The following is a 19,931-nucleotide window of genomic DNA, read 5'->3' on the forward strand; positions in this document are numbered from 1 at the left end:
ATTCCTATTTCATTTGCCCCATTGTGGTTCCTTTCATTTCACTTGAAGTTATGAATTGGGACTTCCAGGTTCAGAGGCAGTGTACCTTGGAACAGCACTTGGGAGGGCAACATGCCCTTATTATGAGCCTTTTGAGGCCACCTGATTGTCTACTAGCTCTTTGGTGCTTGACCTGCATTGCTTAGTATCCTGCAGATACTCTCCTCTAGAGGTCTGTCCTTCCCTCCACTTCTTGAACATTTCCTTTTTCTCCCTTAGTTCCTCCTGAAGTTCTCTGTTCATCCAAATAGGCTTCTTGGATCCCTTACCATGTGTCTGTCTTGCTGGAATAGTCATGTCTTGAGCATGCCATAGCTCTTGTTTAAGGAGAGCCCACCCATCACTTACTCCTTTCTCTTCCAGCATTCTGGTCCATGGGATGACTTTCATCATGTCTCTGAGTTTATTATGGTCTGCCCTATGAAACAGACACATCTGAGTACGATCTTCCTTGTCTCTCCTCTTATAAGAAATTCTAAGAGAACATGGTCACTCCCTCCCAAGGTCCCTACCTCCTTCACCCCATCCACCAGGCTCTTGTAGGTTCTTCCACCATTTGATAAATGAAATTTTCAGCCAGGCAGCGCAGAAAGTTGTCCAACTCAGGGTGCTTAGCAGAGTTTGTTTCCTAGCATACATCATGGAAATGGAAGATATCCATAATTACAAAGTCTTGTTGCCCAGATAGACTATCAAGCTGCTTAAGGAGGGCAGCATCTACATCTTCACCTTGGTGAGGTGGTCTGTAGCAGATGCCAATCACTAAACTCTTTAGGCACTTCTGCACATAAAAAAAATAGTGTTACACCAGCATAGTAGCATAGCGCTAAATATTATTGCACCTCTGGCCATTCCTCACCTTCTTGCCATCTTGCTGTAGTCTGCTGCCTTTTCGCACTTCTTACACTCTGGGCTGATCCTTCTTATCCTGGGTTACTGAAGATGCAACTGAAAACAGACATACATGTTATAAAGGCTGTGGGATGGTGACAAGTCATTAGCAGTATTTCCTCTCCACACTGTCAGCAGTCATGTAGCCATCACCAAGATAGTATTTCTAATTTGGGGGAAGTCCGAAGTGCCATCATATGCCAGCAGATGCCCGGTTTGCATCCTTTCATTTTATATGGAAGTATAATGCATGTTGGACAGTTTCAGAAGATGCCTGCTAGGGTTGCCAACTGTTTATATTGGCCTTGCTCCTCAACAAAAGCCTTCAATAACAGCTTGGCATGCTGGAATTTAGCCAGTGGCATTGTCCTGTGTACTCATGGCCCATGGCAGGAAATGCCCCACCTGCTTCATTTCTGTATGTCCAACGTCTGTTTCAAGGTCCTAATAAAACGAGCTTTGCTTCATTCAAAAATCTTGTCATTTGCCCATCAGGACATGCTGCCCTGTTCAGCTCTCAAACTGGCCCAGACAAATACATTTTACTGGGGTTAACCAGACTCAACAACATCAGAATCCCAAGGCTAGGGTTTTGCAGGCACATTTGTTCCTTTGGGAACAAGGGGATGCATGGAAGAAACTGATTGGATTGTGCCCTTTAGCCCCAGCCTGGCTTCCTTACATTCAGGGGCTCTGTTTGCATGGAATTTGCACTCCTGCGCCAGAGTATGCTGTGATGGACAGGAAGCTGTCCTACCCCTGAAGGGGAAAGCAGCCACTCTCTGGAGCCTATGGGAGTGCTGCTTCAGCATCCAATCATTTTTCAGAAGGGGGGTAGCGTGTGGGGGGAGAACCACAACCAGGGCTAACCCACCCATTAGGCTTAGTAGGCACAGTACCCACAAGATTTTGGGACCCATGAAAATGTTTTAATGTTTTTCTAGCATCATCAGGGGAAATGAAACATTTAGGCCCACAAAAAATATTAAATTTTGCCTAAAACAGGGAAGGGGAGGAATATTGAAGTGTTTAAAGTTATATCAAAATTAATTTAAAATATTGATACTATTATTGCCGGAGGGGTGCAAGCAAGAAAAGTGCTTGTGGCCCACAAAAGGAATAATGCAGGCGTGAACACAGCAGGAGTTTAGTTCAGGCTGTCTCAAGGAGAGTGCAGGAGTAATTCAACTCTACCTCAGAGGGAGAGCAGGGAGAGCTCAGGCCGGGCTCAGGAGAAGAGCAGACAGACTGACGGAAAGCTCTGCTTGGTAGAGCAGCAGAATGGTTTTGCTCTACCTCTGAGAGAGAATACAGTATCTCTCCCCATTTAAAAATCCGTCTTGCAGCCCTGATGACTCACATATGACTGAACACTAGGAGATTATCTGCTGTGTTTTATTGCACTGTGAAAAATGGGACTCACATGATCTTGTAATATGGGGAAACAAGCTGAGTGTACAGGATGCATAGTAGATCCAGATTCTGGTGACCAGAATCTGGTGACCATAGGTGACCAGATTCTGAGGGGACCTAAGGCGGGACACCGGGGGCAGGGGGGGCGGCTCCTGCTCGGTGGTGGCGGCGGCAGGCACCCGAACCATGCATAATGAGGGTGAGCGCTATGTGTGATATACTTGATGTGCCATTGCCATTTTGTGTGTCTTGGGCAATATGTGCAAACTGAATCCCATATTTTTGAGAGAATACATTATCATGTACCAAAGAATATATATGCGCTGCCCTATTCACTCAAAATGGCAGTCATACATACTGGGAGGATCATGTACAGGTTGCACTAACATTGGAGTTAAAACCAAGTGTCTGAAAAGGGCTATGGTAAGATAAAAGTCCCCAGTCCCTTGGAAAGGGATTCCCCCACCTACCACCCACCCCCGCCCATGGATTTACAACAGAATTAATTGAATTACAATAGCCATTCAAAGCAGTGAAGAATGACCAACCGCATAATACAAGACAGGCCTAGAAAAGATAACTTCACATTCTCACTTTCAGATTCAGACTAACCATATTGTATCTTCAACACATCATCGGTGCCACATAGCCCATTCTGGATAATTACGTCTCTCTCAGTGGCCACAGATGGCAGAACTTTCCTTGCTTGCAGACAGCTAACAACATTTGCTCATCACCAACAGAAACACAGACCCAGAAGCCAGGCTGTGCAAAATCCAAGAAGCTGACTTGACCCCCAAGTTGGTTGAATTTGGGCTTCAGAATTTTATCCCACTATCTTAGCAAAGCCTGGCAATTCTCATCCATCAGTTATTAACTTTTATCTTAGATTGAGAACAGACTCTGTATTCTTCTTGATTTGATTTGAAAACCTGTTCTGAAATAGAATTCTGTTAGTCTTTAAAGTACAGCAGTACACCTGTTCATATCTTTCTATAGCAGATTAATATGGTTACCCCTCTGGAGTTATTACATTAGCCAACTATTTCCTGTGTATCAAAAAGCTAAACCTAGGAACAATTTCATAATCTTTATGATTCACACAAACTGCAGATTTCCAATGTCTCACTTTGATGTAATCCCACTAACTTTAGGATAACATCAAGAAGGAATTTTGATCTCAGTGACAGTTCATGAAGTGTGGAGTTTGGGTCCTTTTTTTAAAAAAAAGGTCTATTGTTCTTTCATGGATTTCATACCTTGTAAAGCTGTCTGCATTGTGATGTCAGATGTGATATTTTCTGAGCAGACGGTGGCTTTGAGTCTGGGGATTGGATTACAAAGGCCCTAGACATCGGGTTAAGTCCATTTTAAACCGGAGAGATTCTTCCAAGTCCTACAGTCCACTGTGAAGAATAGGAGAACTGAAGTGCCAGAGAGAGATCAGATAGACAATCCATCTACAGCCAGGAGCAGAAGGAAGGCTGTGTAGAATGTTTCACTCTGGGCACCAATCTCAGGGGTTTGGGGAGACAGTGCCATAAATCCAGGGTTGGAATTCGGACAACCAAATGGTATTTCTTGAATGGAGGTTGAGATGCAATGAATTGTGACACTGTAAGGGATAGCATAACATAGCAAGTTAAATGCATAGTGTGCTAAAAGGTATCCCCAGGCTATTGTTTTTACCATGGAGAAAGAAGGATTTAGTCTTAAGTTGCTAGACCTCAACAAGGAATTCACCTCTTTCCTTTAAAAAAAAATCCCACTCAATATCCTTTTTCACATCACAGGCCTCTAACAGATTTCTGTCAGCCTGAAACTGACCCTTTTTAATAATATCAGAATTAGCTCTTTCATCAGCCAGCATGGACAAGAGGGAACATTCTTAAAACCTTGCTCTCTAGTGAGATTCTCTGCAAAGCAGTAGCTTTCTACTTCTCTCTTATACATTGGTAAGCAGGAGGCTTTTTGTGGGTTCAGTGATCAGATGACACCAATTTCAAAAAGAAAGCTTTCTCAGCCTTTTCCAACTTTTTGGCCATGGAGGTACCGCTGAAATATTTTTTAGACTTCAAAGTACCAGAAAGCTATGTCAGCTGACACCCCCCCTCCCCCCAGGAAATAAGAGGAGTCAGCCGGCAAAGGTTTAAATGGCCAGGGACCCTCCCTTTCCCGCCCCCTTCAGGCCCATCATTGGCCACTTTGGGAGGGGGCAGGCCAACCTGTCATAGAATCATAGAATCATAGAGTTGGAAGGGGCCATACAGGCCATCTAGTCCAACCCCTGATCAAGGCAGGATCAGCCCTAAGCATCCTAAAGCATCCAAGAAAAGTGTGTATCCAACCTTTGCTTGAAGACTGCCAGTGAGGGGGAGCTCACTACCTCCTTAGGCAGCCTACTCCACTGCTGAACTACTCTGACTGTGAAAAACCTTTTCCTGATATCTAGCCTATATCGTTGTACTTGAAGTTTAAACCCATTACTGCGGGTCTTTTCCTCTGCAGCCAATGGAAACAGCATCCTGCCCTCCTCCAAGTGACAACCTTTCAAATACTTAAAGAGGGCTATCGTGTCCCCTCTCAACCTCCTTTTCTCCAGGCTAAACATTCCCAAGTCCCTCAACTTATCTTCATAGGGCTTGGTTCCTTGGCCCCAGATCATCTTCGTCGCTCTCCTCTGTACCCTTTCAATTTTATCGACGTCCTTCTTGAAGTGAGGCCTCCAGAACTGCACACAGTACTCCAGGTGTGGTCTGACCAGTGCCGTATACAATGGGACTATGACATCTTGTGATTTTGATGTGATGCCCCTGTTGATACAGCCCAAAATGGTATTTGCCTTTTTTACCGCTGCATCACACTGCCTGCTCATGTTTAGTTTACAATCCACAAGTACCCCAAGGTCTCGTTCACACACAGTGTTACCTAGAAGCGTATCCCCCATCCAGTAGGCATGCTTTTCATTTTTCTGACCCAGATGCAGAACTTTACACTTATCTTTATTAAATTGCATCTTGTTCTCATTTGCCCATTTTTCCATTGTGTTCAGATCTCGTTGAACTCTGTCTCTACCTTCCAGAGTATTTGCCAGTCCTCCCAATTTGGTGTCATCTGCAAACTTGATGAGTAGTCCTTCCTCCCTTTTTTGAAGATCAGAATAACGTTTGCTTTCTTCCAGTCCTCCGGGACATCTCCAGTCCTTAAAGAGGTTCCGAAGATGATCGACAAGGGCTGTGCAAGTTCTCTGGAAGGTTCTTTGAGTACTCTCGGGTGCATTTCATCCGGACCAGAGGATTTGAACTCATCCAGTGCAGCTAAATGCCTCCCGACAACCTCTCTATCCATGTTAACCTGCCACCCAGACACTGTCTTTTGGCTATGGCCATCTCTAGATGTGCCTAAACACTTTGACCTGTGGGAAAAACAGATGTAAAATAGGCACTAAGCCTTTCTGCTTTCTCTGCATCCTCTGTTAGAGTTTGTCCATCCGCACCCAACAGTGGGCCTATTGCCTCCTTTACTTTACGTTTGCTCCTCACATAACTGAAAAATCTTTTCTTGTTACAATGGGCTTCCCTGGCCAAACTTAGCTCACTCTCAGCTTTGGCCTTTCTGATGATTGATCTACAGTGCCTAGTAACCTGTAGGTACTCTTCTTTAGAGCTCTGTCCTTCCCTCCATTTTCTGAACATTTTCCTTTTCTTTCTTAGTTCCTCTTGAAGTTCTCTGTTCATCCAAATAGGCTTCTTAGAGCTCCTGCAGTGTTTTCGTCTTTCTGGGATAGTCATTGATTGAGCATGCAATAGCTCTTGTTTAAAAGCCATTGAAATAAGTAGAACTAACTAGTTAGCCCCACAGTATTTCATAGCTACTATTTTTTTTTGTTTCGGGGGAGAAGTGCTCACATAGGAGGAGGTCAGTTGGTACATTTGTTGTTCATTCATTGGCCCCAACCAAATGCCTGGCAGAAGAGCTCAGTTTTGCAGGTCCTGTGGAACTTAGTCAGCTTCGACAGGGCCCTCCACTCTTCCGGGAACTCATTCCACCAGGTAGGGGCTAGGCCTGAAAACGCCCTGGTTGAGGCCAAATGAATCTCTCTTGGGCCAGCTTGTCAGAATTAGCAGAGTGTAATGCCCTGCAGGGGGTATAGTCTGTGGTAAGGGGTGTCTCTATAATGTGCAAAGAGATAGGCAAATTTGTCTTATTAGTTGCAGGTCTGTTGTTCAGATTAAAGCAATCCAGATACCTTTTAAAAATCTGGCTAGTCATATCTCATCGAGTCATGGGCCAGTGTATCTCTGTTGTATGTGCTGGTTCCTTTTCTGCACAAAGCGAGGCTATCTCTGAGCTGCCTGAAACAGAGCTGCCCCTGTATATGGGAGGGCTTCTTGTTCCCAGAGCGCAACATGTTAGAGTTGTCCGGTTCCCCACCGCCATTGGCAAGGGGTAATGGGGATAGGGTTGCCACCTTCAGGCTGGGAAACACCCGGAGATTTGGAGATGGAGCCCGGGAAGGACAGGGACCTCAGTGGGGCGCAATGTCATAGTGTCCAACCTCCAAAGTATCCATTTTCTCCAAGGGAATTGATCCCCGTAGTAGGGAGATGAGCTGTAATTCTGGGGAATCCCCAGGTCCCACGTGGAGGCTGGCAAGACATACCTACCAGCTATATCAGGGCAGGAAAAAGGTATGGACTCCTCCATTGGGTACATGACTGGGCAAGATCTGTCTTTCCTTTCTTTGTTGGCCTGAAAATTACTTTATTGCTCCATCTCTGCCACTTGGAATGGAAAAAGTGTAAAGGGAGACTGCCCACGCCAACCTAGTCTTGTGAGCTGACTAACTGAACAGGCAATGTACTTTCCCCCCTCAGCATTCACAAAGTGGAAACTTGATATTCACAAAGCAAGGCATAAGATTCATGCACAGATACTCAGCAGGAAAAAGTCGTTTCATTACAGATATGTGGCCAGCTAGAAGAGAAAGCCAGACACTTGCAGAGATTCCCTTTGCTACAGGAATATTGGGAGCCCATGTGATCTTGTGGTCAAAGTGTCAGACTAGAAAGTGGACAATCATGTTCCAATCACCACACAGCCATGAAGCTTGCTGGTGATCTTGCTTGCTAGTCTCTCTCGCAGCCTAAACTATGTCTTGGGAGAATAAAATGGAGGAAGAAGTCTGATTCACACTGCCCTGAGCATGTGATAGAAAGGGGTGTGTGAAAGTATGTAATATAAAAGGAACAGGATTGATTCCTTGCCATACCTGGTGAACGTGTACATTACTTGGACATATGACAACATGTGACTGGGCATGACACACTGTGGACTAGACCAGGGCAGAGTCTGCACTTACTTTGTTTATTCCATTGTCAATCCTGTTGAATTCAGATCGATTTGAACTCGGGTCTTCCACTCCTCCCCCCTCCCCATTGAAACAGGAAAGTGTTCTGCACGTGGTTAGGGTAGTTCATAAGGGGAGGGGGAGCCAAGCCTCTTTCTTTTCTTGAAGGGGTTGGGGGAGAGGAGCCAAGCAGGGAGCCTCTTTCTTTTCTTGGAGGGGTGGGGGAGAAGATTGAAAAAGGCAGAGGAGGGAGGAAAAATCCAGGACCGACAGAAGTTGAGAGAAATTAGGGGTTTCTCCTTTAAGGCAAGCTTGTCACATGACCAGGTGTGGCCTGTCAGAGGTTCTCTACCACTGAGCTTTCTTTCCCAATCCAGATTTGAAAAATATTGAGCGTTAAAAGCACTCTAAGATATGGCACAATAAAGGTAGTGTCACTCCGGATCAATCCTTCTTGCTGCAGAAGGAAAATTTAAATTGCCCAAAATCCAAATGGAAAACATATTCTGTGTAGAGGGCAGGGACTGAATCGATCTGGGGTTGGAATAAAAGCTCCATGCAGTTTACACCCAAGTCACACTTGGAACTGAACTGAAACAGCAGAGGTGGTCTTCTGAGCTACGGCTTCTTCCTTCTGTGTTGAACTATCTGTGGAGTATTTACTGCATACATTACAGTGGAATAGTTTGCTTCTCTCCCCCTGATATGTGTGTGTGACGGTTTAGTTCCATGGAGTATAATCCCTACTCCTTAGCCCTAGTGCTAGTTAAGCTGCAGGCTGTAGACTGCATGAGCTCCCTTGTACTCAAACCAGTTGCTCCCATCCCTGAATCTCATAGAATCATAGAATCACAGAATCATAGAGTTGGAAGGGGCCATACAGGCCATCTAGTCCAACCCCCTGCTCAACGCAGGATTAGCCCAAAGCATCCTAAAGCATCCAAGAAAAGTGTGCATCCAACCTTTGCTTGAAGACTGCCAGTGAGGGGGAGCTCACCACCTCCTTAGGCAGCCTATTCCACTGCTGAACTACTCTGACTGTGAAAAACTTTTTCCTGATATCTAGCCTATATCATTGTACTTGAAGTTTAAACCCATTACTGCGTGTCCTCTGCAGCCAGCAGAAACAACATCCTGCCCTCCTCCAAGTGACAACCTTTCAAATACTTAAAGAGGGCTATCATGTCCCCTCTCAACCTCCTTTTCTCCAGGCTGAACATTCCCAAGTCCCTCAACCTATCTTCATAGGGCCTGGTCCCTTGGCCCCAGATCATCTTCGTCGCTCTCCTCTGTACCCTTTCAATTTTATCGACGTCCTTCTTGAAGTGAGGCACACAGTACTCCAAGTGTGGTCTGACCAGTGCCGTATACAATGGGACTATGACATCTTGTGATTTTGATGTGATGCCCCTGTTGATACAGCCCAAAATGGCATTTGCCTTTTTTACCGCTGCATCACACTGCCTGCTCATGTTTAGTTTACAATCCACAAGTACCCCAAGGTCTCGTTCACACACAGTGCTACCTAGAAGCATATCCCCCATCCAGTAGGCATGCTTTTCATTTTTCTGACCCAGATGCAGAACTTTACACTTATCTTTATTAAATTGCATCTTGTTCTCATTTGCCCATTTTTCCATTATGTTCAGATCTCGTTGAACTCTGTCTCTATCTTCCGGAGTATTTGCCAGTCCTCCCAATTTGGTGTCATCTGCAAACTTGATGAGTAGTCCCTCCACCCCCTCATCTAGATCATTAATAAATATGTTAAAAAGTACTGGGCCGAGCACCGAGCCCTGAGGTACCCCGCTACTCACCTCTCTCCAGTCTGATGAAACACCATTAACAACAACTCTTTGAGTGCGGTTCTCTAACCAATTCCCTATCCACCTAACTATCTGAAAATCCAGATTGCAGTCCTTCAACTTATCCATCAGAACATCATGGGGAACCTTGTCAAAAGCTTTACTAAAATCCAAGTAAATGACATCAACCGAATTTCCCCGATCCAGCAAACCTGTTACTTGGTCAAAAAAGGAAACTAGGTTGGTCTGGCAGGACCTGTTGGAGACAAATCCGTGCTGACTTCCTTGGATCACCACATTGTCCTCCAGATGTTTGCAGATCGCTCCCTTTAATATCTGCTCCATTATCTTCCCCACAACAGAGGTCAGACTCACTGGTCTGTAGTTTCCTGGGTCATCCTTCCTCCCTTTTTTGAAGATCGGAATAACGTTTGCTAACAAATTGATGTTTTGGTTTTTTTTAACCTACATATCCCTGCGTTGCGAACCTAATATCAGGAGCAGGAGTTAGAACCTTAGTCCTGATTTGCAAGCAAAACAGAACTTCTCACTACCAGAGCAAAAAGCACAAAGGAGAATCTTGAAATGAAAACAGCCAGAATTTCAGGTATGGGGAGGAACTCATTCTCCAGTGAATACTGTTCATGCTCTGTTTAAAATTAAACATAAAACTCCGGACTTGTTCAGCAGCTCAGTTATGAATTTCCAAAAAAAAGGACTGTAAGATGAATCATAGGCCACTGTGACTTCTGACTCGACAGGGGCAAACGTGAAACATGCCAGAAATCTGCCCCAAGTCCCTCCCCATTGAGCTGGTGGGCTGAGAAATGTGAGCAAAATAGAAAGTCTCTCTCAATGGGAGGGGGAATTTAGAAAGGAAAATATTATCACCTCTTTTTTGCTGACATTCTTTCCATTGACCAGTCCCTGGGCTGGTATTTAGCTCAGAGGAAGGCTGAAACCAGAAGAAATGGATGGAAGATTCTTACAAGCCAGGCCTATGGACATTCACATGTTAGCTCCCATGAGTTCAATGGGACTTTCATCCTCTTAAGAAAGGGACAAAGTAAATGAAAAGTAAAGCCTTGTTTTGGATGTCATTTAAAGACCAAGAAAGGAGGTCTGGGTTCAAGTTTTTACTTAGGCATGAAGCTCCCAAGGCAAATCAGTAACTCTCAACGGGTTTCCTTGCCTAGGGTCACAACATAGAGGCAAGCAATGGCAAACCACCTCTGAAACTCTCTTGACTTGAAAACCCCATGGAGCTGAAGCTTCAGGGCAGTTCCATCACCAGCATCCACCTCCATCTCTGATCCACTCTCTTTAATAATTAGCAGGGCCCAGTGGCACCATAAGCACTTCTATTGTGATTTAAGATTTTGGGCAAAAAAACCCACATTAGAAAATGCATTATTATCATCAATTGGCAGATTATACATACAGTTAAAGAGAGAAATGTAAAAATTTGTGGCCAATAAAGCCCTGAAATGGAAGGGGTGACAGTAGATCTGTTTGGTTCTGTGATTAGTTCCAAGCTTGGATCTAGCAGTGTTCTAGAGGCAATGCAGAAGGACTGGGTACCATTCTGCTTGTGCAGAATCTGTTGCTGCTGTGGGTGCTTTCCTCTCCATGTCTATTATAGTGCACAGCAACTCCTTATGCAGCACCTTGCACAACTGGGGAAACAGACTGGGATATACTATGTTTATAGCAGTATGAAGTTTGGTTCACATTTCTACTTGCACGAGCACATGCAAAGGTAGAACCAAGCCACTATGATCTATTGGAAGGGACTAAGGGACTGAGGGACAGGAGGAAGAGTCCTGCATGGCTAAACTAAAGGTACACCTGGTGCAGCACTCCATTCCCTACAGTGCTCAGCCAGAGACCTCCAAAAACTCTCAGAAAGACCTTGAAGGCAATGGCCTTCTCTCGCTGGGGTCCTGCAGTAACTACTAATTCAGTAGTACACTGGTAGGATTATCCAGGACTTTTTCTTTTGCTTTCAGATTTGCCTGAGAAGCTAGTCCTTGACCCTGTGAAAGCTTCCTGCTCCTTAGCAATGCATAGTCACAGCTCCTGTCTGTGTATTTTGGAAGCAAAAGGATGTAGGTCAGAGTATATGGTTTCCAGAAAGTTACAAGGGTTGGCATCTCTCTTCCAGCCCCTTAACTGACTCCATGAAGAGTCTAGGAGTTATACTGGACCCAGCATTACTCTTCAAGAAGCAGGTTAATACAGAGACAAAAATGCTTTCTACCCGTTTAGCCCAGAAGATGGTACACAAACTTGACTTGGTGCATCTGACTATCTGGATCTATGCCACATTAACATGCCTCTGTGTCATCGAGATTAGACTACTGTAAAGCACTTTGTATAGGTCTGCCATCAAAGTCAGCTAGAAGATTCTAGTTGGCACAGAACACTGCAGCTCAATTATTGGGAGCTAGACAGTGTTGCATATACTCCCATTCTGCAGTCACTCCATTGGCTGCCTATCATATTGGCCATTACAAACAAGCCCTTCATGGGCTTTGTCTTTCATATCTGTTAACCGTGTCTCTCCCTGTGATCCATCATGACAGCTGCATTTGTCCAAACAGGGCCTTCAGTAAGGGCCACCCTGCAGATTGGCAAAATCAGCTGCCAATACATGTACATTCTGTTTTGCCCCCCTTCCTTGTGAAACACTCTGCCTCAAGAGGTTAGGGAACGCACCCATAATTCTGGCATTCTGCTACAGAATTGTCCTGGAAGGCATTTTTATCAAGGTGATAATGGATTGGGAGAAGTTTCAAGGAATCAGTGACCTTCTTCAGTTTTTATGGTACACAAAAACCTTACAAGAAACAATCCATAACATATAGATAACCATAACATTAATACTATTAACACTGAACTATTAACATTTGAAGGGAGACCTACCCTAGCTGTCTTGAGATCCATGGAGAAAGGTGAGACATAAATCCAAGCAGGAAAAGAACTCCATAAACTCTCCCACAGTTGCCTCCCAAGCACCAACAGAGCATCAGCTCCACGGACATGGTGTTTCATCTATACCTGTCAAACGTACAGGAAACTCACAACAAACTTCTTAATAAAAAGAGTTTTATTGATTAGCACTATACGCAAGAGACTGAGAAGTCAAATCTGCCAGAGGCCAGATTTGCCCCAGCTTATCAATACATTTCTCCCGCCCAAAACTTGACAGTTCCCAAGGGAGGGGGCCAAGAGAGAAAAGACAGATGTGTAACATAAACAGGCTTTCGCTCTCCCAGCCTTGAAGAGGTGACAACAACCCCGCGAGCCCACAACAAGATAAGGTTAACATAACAATACTATTCAATTTTATAGCTAGCAAACTACAAGGCCTGGGCAAAGAGGCGCCAGGCCCAATCAAGCAATATAACTGACATGGAGGAACTCAGGCTAATTTATGACAGAGATTCTACAATCCTGACATCCCTCCGCATTAAAACAAACTTCCACCCCCACCTAGCCTGCATCAACCGGGCGAGGGCAGTCAGGGAACGCTCGATGGAAAGCCCGGAGAAGGCGGGGCGCCTTCACGTTCCCAGCCTCAACCCACTCTTTGTCTCCTGAGGGGAAATCTTTCCAATCAACCAAGTACTGGAGACGACCCTTGTGCACACGAGAGTCTAAAATCTGGTTGACCTCATAGTGGGTGTCTTTATTGATGTAAATTGGCACAGGCGTAGCTGGAGGGGGGTGCCACTCATCCGGATCAGGAGCTCTCCGCAGCAGGCTGGAATGAAAAACCGGATGCACATTCCTGTAAGTTTTTGGCAAAGCTAACTCCACAGTTACAGCATTAATCAGTTTTACCACCTTAAATGGCCCCACATACTTTGGACCCAGCTTCTTGGACTTTTGTTGGCACCGCAGGTTCTTGGTAGACAAATAGGCCAGGTCCCCCACTTTCCACACAGGCGCAGGTGCCCGTTTCTTGTCTGCCTGGGTCTTATAGGCTTGTTTTGCCTCTTCGAGGCTAGCAACTATTACTGGCCAACCTGCCCTGATAGTCTCTGCCCATTTATTGACTTCGGGAGCCTCGGAAGAATTAAGCTCCCAGGTGGGCGCTGCCACTAAATCAGTCCCGTACACTACCTTGAAGGGAGATACGCCCGTCGAGGCGTGGGCCCCATTATTGTAGGCAAATTCCGCTAGTGGCAATAGGGCAACCCAATCATCCTGCTGATGGTTGATGAAACAGCGTAAGTATTGTTCCAAAATCTGATTAACCCTTTCGGTTTGGCCATTCGACTCCGGGTGATAGCCCGAAGTAAGGGCTTGCTCCACACCTAACAGCCTCAGGAGCTCCCGCCAGAACTTGGCAACGAACTGGGGGCCCCGATCCGTCAGTACACGTCCCGGGATCCCATGCAGCCGTATCACGTGGGTTACGAATAAGGAAGCCAATTTAGCTGCTGAGGGCAGGCTTGCACATGGGATAAAATGAGCCTGCTTGGAAAAAGCGTCCACCACCACCCAGATGACGGTTTTTCCCTGGCTGGGAGGTAGGTCAGTGATAAAGTCCATTGTGACATCTGTCCACGGTCGGGAGGGGGTGGGCTGGGGCTGCAATAGTCCTTTTTTCTTTCCACCAGCCGGTTTGGAGGCGATGCAAGTGGCGCACCCCTGTACGTATTTTTCCACATCCTTACGCAGAGTCGGCCACCAATAATGTCTCCTGACCAGGTGCAGGGTTTTCACGAACCCAAAATGTCCAGCTGTTTTTGCATCGTGGCAAAGTTTTAAAACGTCCCCGCGTGCCGCTGCTGGGACAAAAAGCCGCTCGCCTTTGAAAAACAACCCCCCTTTCTCCACAAGGTCTGGGCGGAGGGAGTGGAATTCAGAGTCCTGTGACACCTCTTTCTGGAACCAACCCCCTGGGATGGACGATCCAGACTTTGTTTGGCTGCGCGTCACCGCGGCCATCCCCAGTTGGGCGGGGGTAAATACTGTATCCACCAATGGGTCACGTTTGCTGTTGTACTGGGGCAGGCGCGACAGGGCGTCCGCCAGAAAATTCATTTTGCCCGGCAGATGCTTGAGGGAGAAGTTGAACCGAGCGAAAAATTCCGCCCATCTCATTTGCTTCGCTGAGAGCGAGCGGGGCTGCTTGAGCGCCTGGAGGTTTTTGTGGTCTGTCCATACTACAAAAGGGACTGCGGACCCCTCCAACCAATGCCTCCAAGTGGATAAAGCCAATTTCACGGCGGCCGCCTCTTTTTCCCAAATTGCCCAGTTTCTCTCAGCCCCGGAGAATTTTTTAGATAAATAGGCCAACGGGTGTAACTTCCCGTCCTCCCCCTCTTGTAGGATCACGGCCCCCATTGCCACGTCCGAGGAGTCTACTTGCACGGTGAATTGTCTAGTGGGGTCGGCATGGGCCAGCACCGGTTCGGAGGTGAATAACAACTTCAGCCTGTCAAACGCGTCCTGGCATTGGGCGGTCCACTGGAGTGGCGCACCAGGGCGGCTTGCTGCTTTCCCCCCCTGTTTCGTTTTTAACAGGTCAGTGAGAGGCAATGCCACTTTGGCAAAACTGGGGATGAACGTTCTGTAGAAGTTAGCGAACCCCAGGAAACTCTGCAGCTGCCGCCTTGTGCGGGGGGGTTCCCACGCTAACAGGTCCTGCACTTTGCCCGGGTCATTTCAATCCCTGCCTGGGAAACTCGAAAACCCAGAAACTCCACCGCATCCCAGTGGAACTCACATTTCGAAAGTTTGGCGAACAATTGGTGCTTCCGTAAACGGCGGAGCACTTCACGGACCAAGTTAGCATGACTCTCAATATTTTCAGAATACACCAAAATATCATCAATGTACACCAACACCCCCTGATACAACAAATCGTGCATAATTTCATTGATCATATTCATGAACACGCCCGGAGCGCCGGCGAGGCCGAACGGCATTATGATGTACTCAAATTGCCCCAGGGGGGTGTTAAAAGCAGTCAGATATTCATGTCCCTTCTTTATCCGGACCCGGTAATAGGCCTCTCTCAAGTCCAGTTTCGTGAAAACCCGCGCCTTCCCCAAGTGACCCAACAAGTCCTTTATCAGAGGCAGCGGGTAAGCGTTACAGGTAGAAACAGCATTCAAACCCCGGTAGTCAGTGCAAAGGCGCAGCGAACCGTCTTTCTTTTTCACGAAAAGAACCGGGGCCGCCAAGGGCGAGGTGGCTGGCCTAATAAAACCCCTCGCCAGATTCTTATCCAAGAATTCCCTGAGCTCGGCCATTTCCCTCGGACTCATGGAATAAAGTTTGGCTTTAGGGAGGGGTTCCCCTTTCTTTAACTCAATGGCACAGTCAGTCTTGCGGTGAGGGGGAAGCTGGTTGCACTCCGCCTCCGCAAATACGTCTGCAAAGTCTTGATACTCCGGAGGGAGAGCCCCCAACTCTACAGTCCCCAAAGCTGCCACTACCCCCTTGCCCGGGAGACACGGTGGCCGGGCGTGTTGCTCGCAAGCAGGGGAGGTGAACTCCACAGTCCCTTCTTTCCACTTCACCAGGGGGTCATGCTCCCTTACCAAGGGTTGGATCTGCTCCCAATGTTTTTTTATGTCCAAGTCCATGGGGCGCGTCTTCACTGTGGCTTCCCCTCCAGAAGCGCATTTCCCATCTAGTTGGGTGATCGGCAAAGGCTCCCCCAACGGCACCTTCCCCACCCCCAGAGTCTCGGCCAGCGCTGGGCTCACCAGGGATTGGGTACACCCTGAGTCCACGATGCAACGGACTCCCACCGTTTTCCCAGATCTGGGGTTGGAGAGATTGGCGGGTAGGAGCAGTAAGGGGGAATCACTCACCGCGCGTTTGCCCCTGTTGGCGGCCTGCTGGCGGGGCGCCTTTACAGCAGACCGTCTTCGTTTCCCGACTGCTCCTCGGCTTGGTCCTCGTCATCCTGGCCACTGCCTTCCTCCGAGTCGTCCACTACCGGTACGGCACCGACCGGCACCAGAAGAGACTTGGCACTTTTCTTCGGAGTGGGTTTCTTGGCGGGTTGGGTTTTCGACGGAGGGCTGCTGACAGCTCTCGCCCCTGCCGCCGCTTTCGATGGGCACTGAGCAAGGAAGTGCCCAGCTTGGCCACATCCCAAGCACAGCCCTTTCTCCATGCGGCGAGTGCGCTCAGTAGGCTCCAACTTCGCTTTTGGCTTGACCTTAGCTGGGGTGGAGGTTTTTGCCCCAGCCTTTCCTGCCAACACCTGGACCACTGAGGCCCTTTCCAGACGATTCTCCATCTCACCAGCCAGTTGGACCCACCCGTCGACTGTAAGCGGGTCGTCTAGAAGGAGACATTTGTTGGCCAGGTCTGGTGAGAGACCCCCTACGAACGCCAGCACGCGTTGGGGCTCGGTCCAGTCCGGCACCGAGGAGGACAGCTCTTTAAATTCTCTGGCGTACTCGACCACTGACAATTTTCCTTGCCGGTGAGCTCTGAGTTTCTTCTCCGCAGTCTCCCTTTCAAACGGTTCCACGTACATCTGGCGCATAGAGCGCAGGAAGTGGTTGTAGTTGCGGATGGCTTGTGGGTTGTAACGGTACAAGTCCAGGAACCACTTTGCAGCCTTGCCCTCCAGGGCTTCCCCCACAAACCGCACACGCTCGGCATCGTCATGAAAAGTGAACCCCATGTCCATCATGTAGGCCTGGAGGTGCACCAGGAACGTGGGAAAAGCTGCGGGGTCCCCCGAAAACTTAGCCTTGAATTTATAGGTGTTCCGCATCTCCACTCCCCGGAGGTGAGGAGGCAGGCGTCCCTGGCCCCAATCCACCGGGGCCGGGACCGGGATTCTCGCACCACGGCCGATGCCTCGTCCCATTCCTGCTGCCGCTCTTGCATCTGCTGCCGCCCTTGCCGCCTCCGCCGCTCGCGCGGCCACCGCCGCCGCCTCTCGTGCCGCCGCCGCCGCCGCCGCCGCCGCTTCGGCTCCCGCAACGTTCGCCGCCGCCGCCGCCGTTGCTGCATCCTCTCCTCCCGCGCCGTCAGCTCCGGCTCCATCACCCTCTCCGCCACCACCGGCGTCCTCGCACTCCTCTTCTTCGTTCTCCCTCTGCGCTCTCGCCCGTGCCGCCGCTTCGGCCTCGATCTCCCTTTGCGCTCTCGCCCGGGCCGCCGCCTCGGCCTCCGCCGCTGCTTGCATGGCCGCCATCTCACGTTCCCGCAGGGCGAGCAGACCACCCGACCTCCGTCCACTGGTGTCATGCGAGCCACCACCGAGCACCTCCTTCAGGAGGCGTTGGGTTCGGCGTTGCTCCTCCGGATCCAACCGACCCGATAGATCCTGCAACCAATTGGTCACCCTGTCCAGCTTGTACTGCAGGTCCTGTGTTTCACCGACGGGCTCCAGCCCGTAGCTAGGCATTCCAAGATGCTCCGGCCACTGTTCATCCCCAGTGGGGCGGTCATACTTCGACAATCGCCTGCGTTCGGTGACGTGCCGCTCCAAAAAATCCTCGGGCCCAGGAGTTGCTCCTGACACGGCCCTGAGCATGCCCGAGCTGTACGGCCCCCCACCGGCACCGTCGCCCTGGGAGAGGTCCCAATCCAGGCCCTCTCCTTGCTCAGTGAAAGTGTGTCCTTCGCCCTGCATATTGGCAGGTGAAAGGAGTTGTGAGATTTGACTTAATGTCAAACGTACAGGAAACTCACAACAAACTTCTTAATAAAAAGAGTTTTATTGATTAGCACTATACGCAAGAGACTGAGAAGTCAAATCTGCCAGAGGCCAGATTTGCCCCAGCTTATCAATACATTTCTCCCGCCCAAAACTTGACAGTTCCCAAGGGAGGGGGGCAAGAGAGAAAAGACAGATGTGTAACATAAACAGGCTTTCGCTCTCCCAGCCTTGAAGAGGTGACAACAACCCCGCGAGCCCACAACAAGATAAGGTTAACATAACAATACTATTCAATTTTATAGCTAGCAAACTACAAGGCCTGGGCAAAGAGGCGCCAGGCCCAATCAAGCAATATAACTGACATGGAGGAACTCAGGCTAATTTATGACAGAGATTCTACAATCCTGACAATACCTTGTGGCTAACAGCCACTGATGGACCTCTGCTCCAGATGTTTAATAAATCCCACCAGAAGCTATCTGCGCTTGTAGCCACGACTACTTCTTGCAGCTAATTAATCTTTGAGTGTAGAAGTATTTCCTTTTATCCATTCTAAGTTACCTGTTCATTCATTTAATTCTGTGCCCACAAGTTCTTGTATTGTGAGAAAGGGAAAAAAACAGTTCTTGACTTTCTTTATCCCATGCATAATTTTATAAACCTCTCTTATGTCACCCCTCAATTATCATTTCTCCAAGCTAAAGAGCCCTAACTTCTTTAATCTTTCTTTTGGTTGCCCTTTTACGTACTTTTTCCAATGCTGTGTTTTTTAAAGTGTGGTGACCAGAATTGTACACAATATTCCAAATAAGGCCACACAATAGATTTATACAGGGGCATTAGGATACTGTATGATTTGTTCTGAATCCCTAATAATCCCCAGCATGGCATCTGCCTTTTTTATTGCACACTTTCATTATCCAATGTTTGCAGAATGGGATCTAGTCAGTTACCGTCAATTCAGACCCCATCAACATACGTTCGTGTTTGTGTGTGTGTGTGTACACATATACACATACACATGGGCCTTGAAAGGGTCCCCTCTCCTGGCCCATGGCCAGGCAGCTTAAGGTGGCCTTGGACGGCAGCTCACAGCCAGATCAATTAGGGTGGATGGGGGCTGGGCAGCTAGTTAGCAGGCTCGGGACAGAGCTCCTTAGCAGTCCTTAACGAGCAGTCAGCAGGCTGCTATGCCCTCATCAGCAGGCCCAGCCTAGCAGGCCAGGAGGCCCTCATTAGGAGGCCCTCCACCACGAACCTTTGTCCAAGGCCTCTCCCCTTACCTGCTGCTGGCTCCAGGCACTGAGGCGACTGAGAGCAAAGAGGCTAGAGTCCAGGGACGGAAGGGCGGGAGTTGCAGGGGCAGGGCCAATCAGGGCAAAGCTGGCAGTACCCTGATTGGCCCTATTCAAACTTGGACAGCCGGACACGTCCCACCCCCTCGGTTTTCATAAATATATAGAGATATGGATAAGGATAGATAGATAGACAGACAGACAGACAGACAGACAGACAGACTTAAGATTTTTGGCTCCAATGTGTATTACTTTGCAGTTGCCCACACTGAACCTCATTTGCTCTGTTGGCAGCTACTTGCGTAGCATCGACAGATCCCTCTGGAGTAACTCACAGTCCACCGTGGTTCTCACCGCCCTGAACAACTTAGTGTCATCTGTGAATGTAGCCACTTCATTGCTCACTCCCAGCTCCAAATCATTAATGAACAAGTTCAAAAGCACCAAACCTAGTGTTGAGCCCTGAGGTACCCCACTGATTACCATCT

This window comes from Paroedura picta, chromosome 4, assembly GCF_049243985.1.
Source record: "Paroedura picta isolate Pp20150507F chromosome 4, Ppicta_v3.0, whole genome shotgun sequence".
In the NCBI taxonomy this organism is placed as follows: domain Eukaryota; kingdom Metazoa; phylum Chordata; class Lepidosauria; order Squamata; family Gekkonidae; genus Paroedura; species Paroedura picta.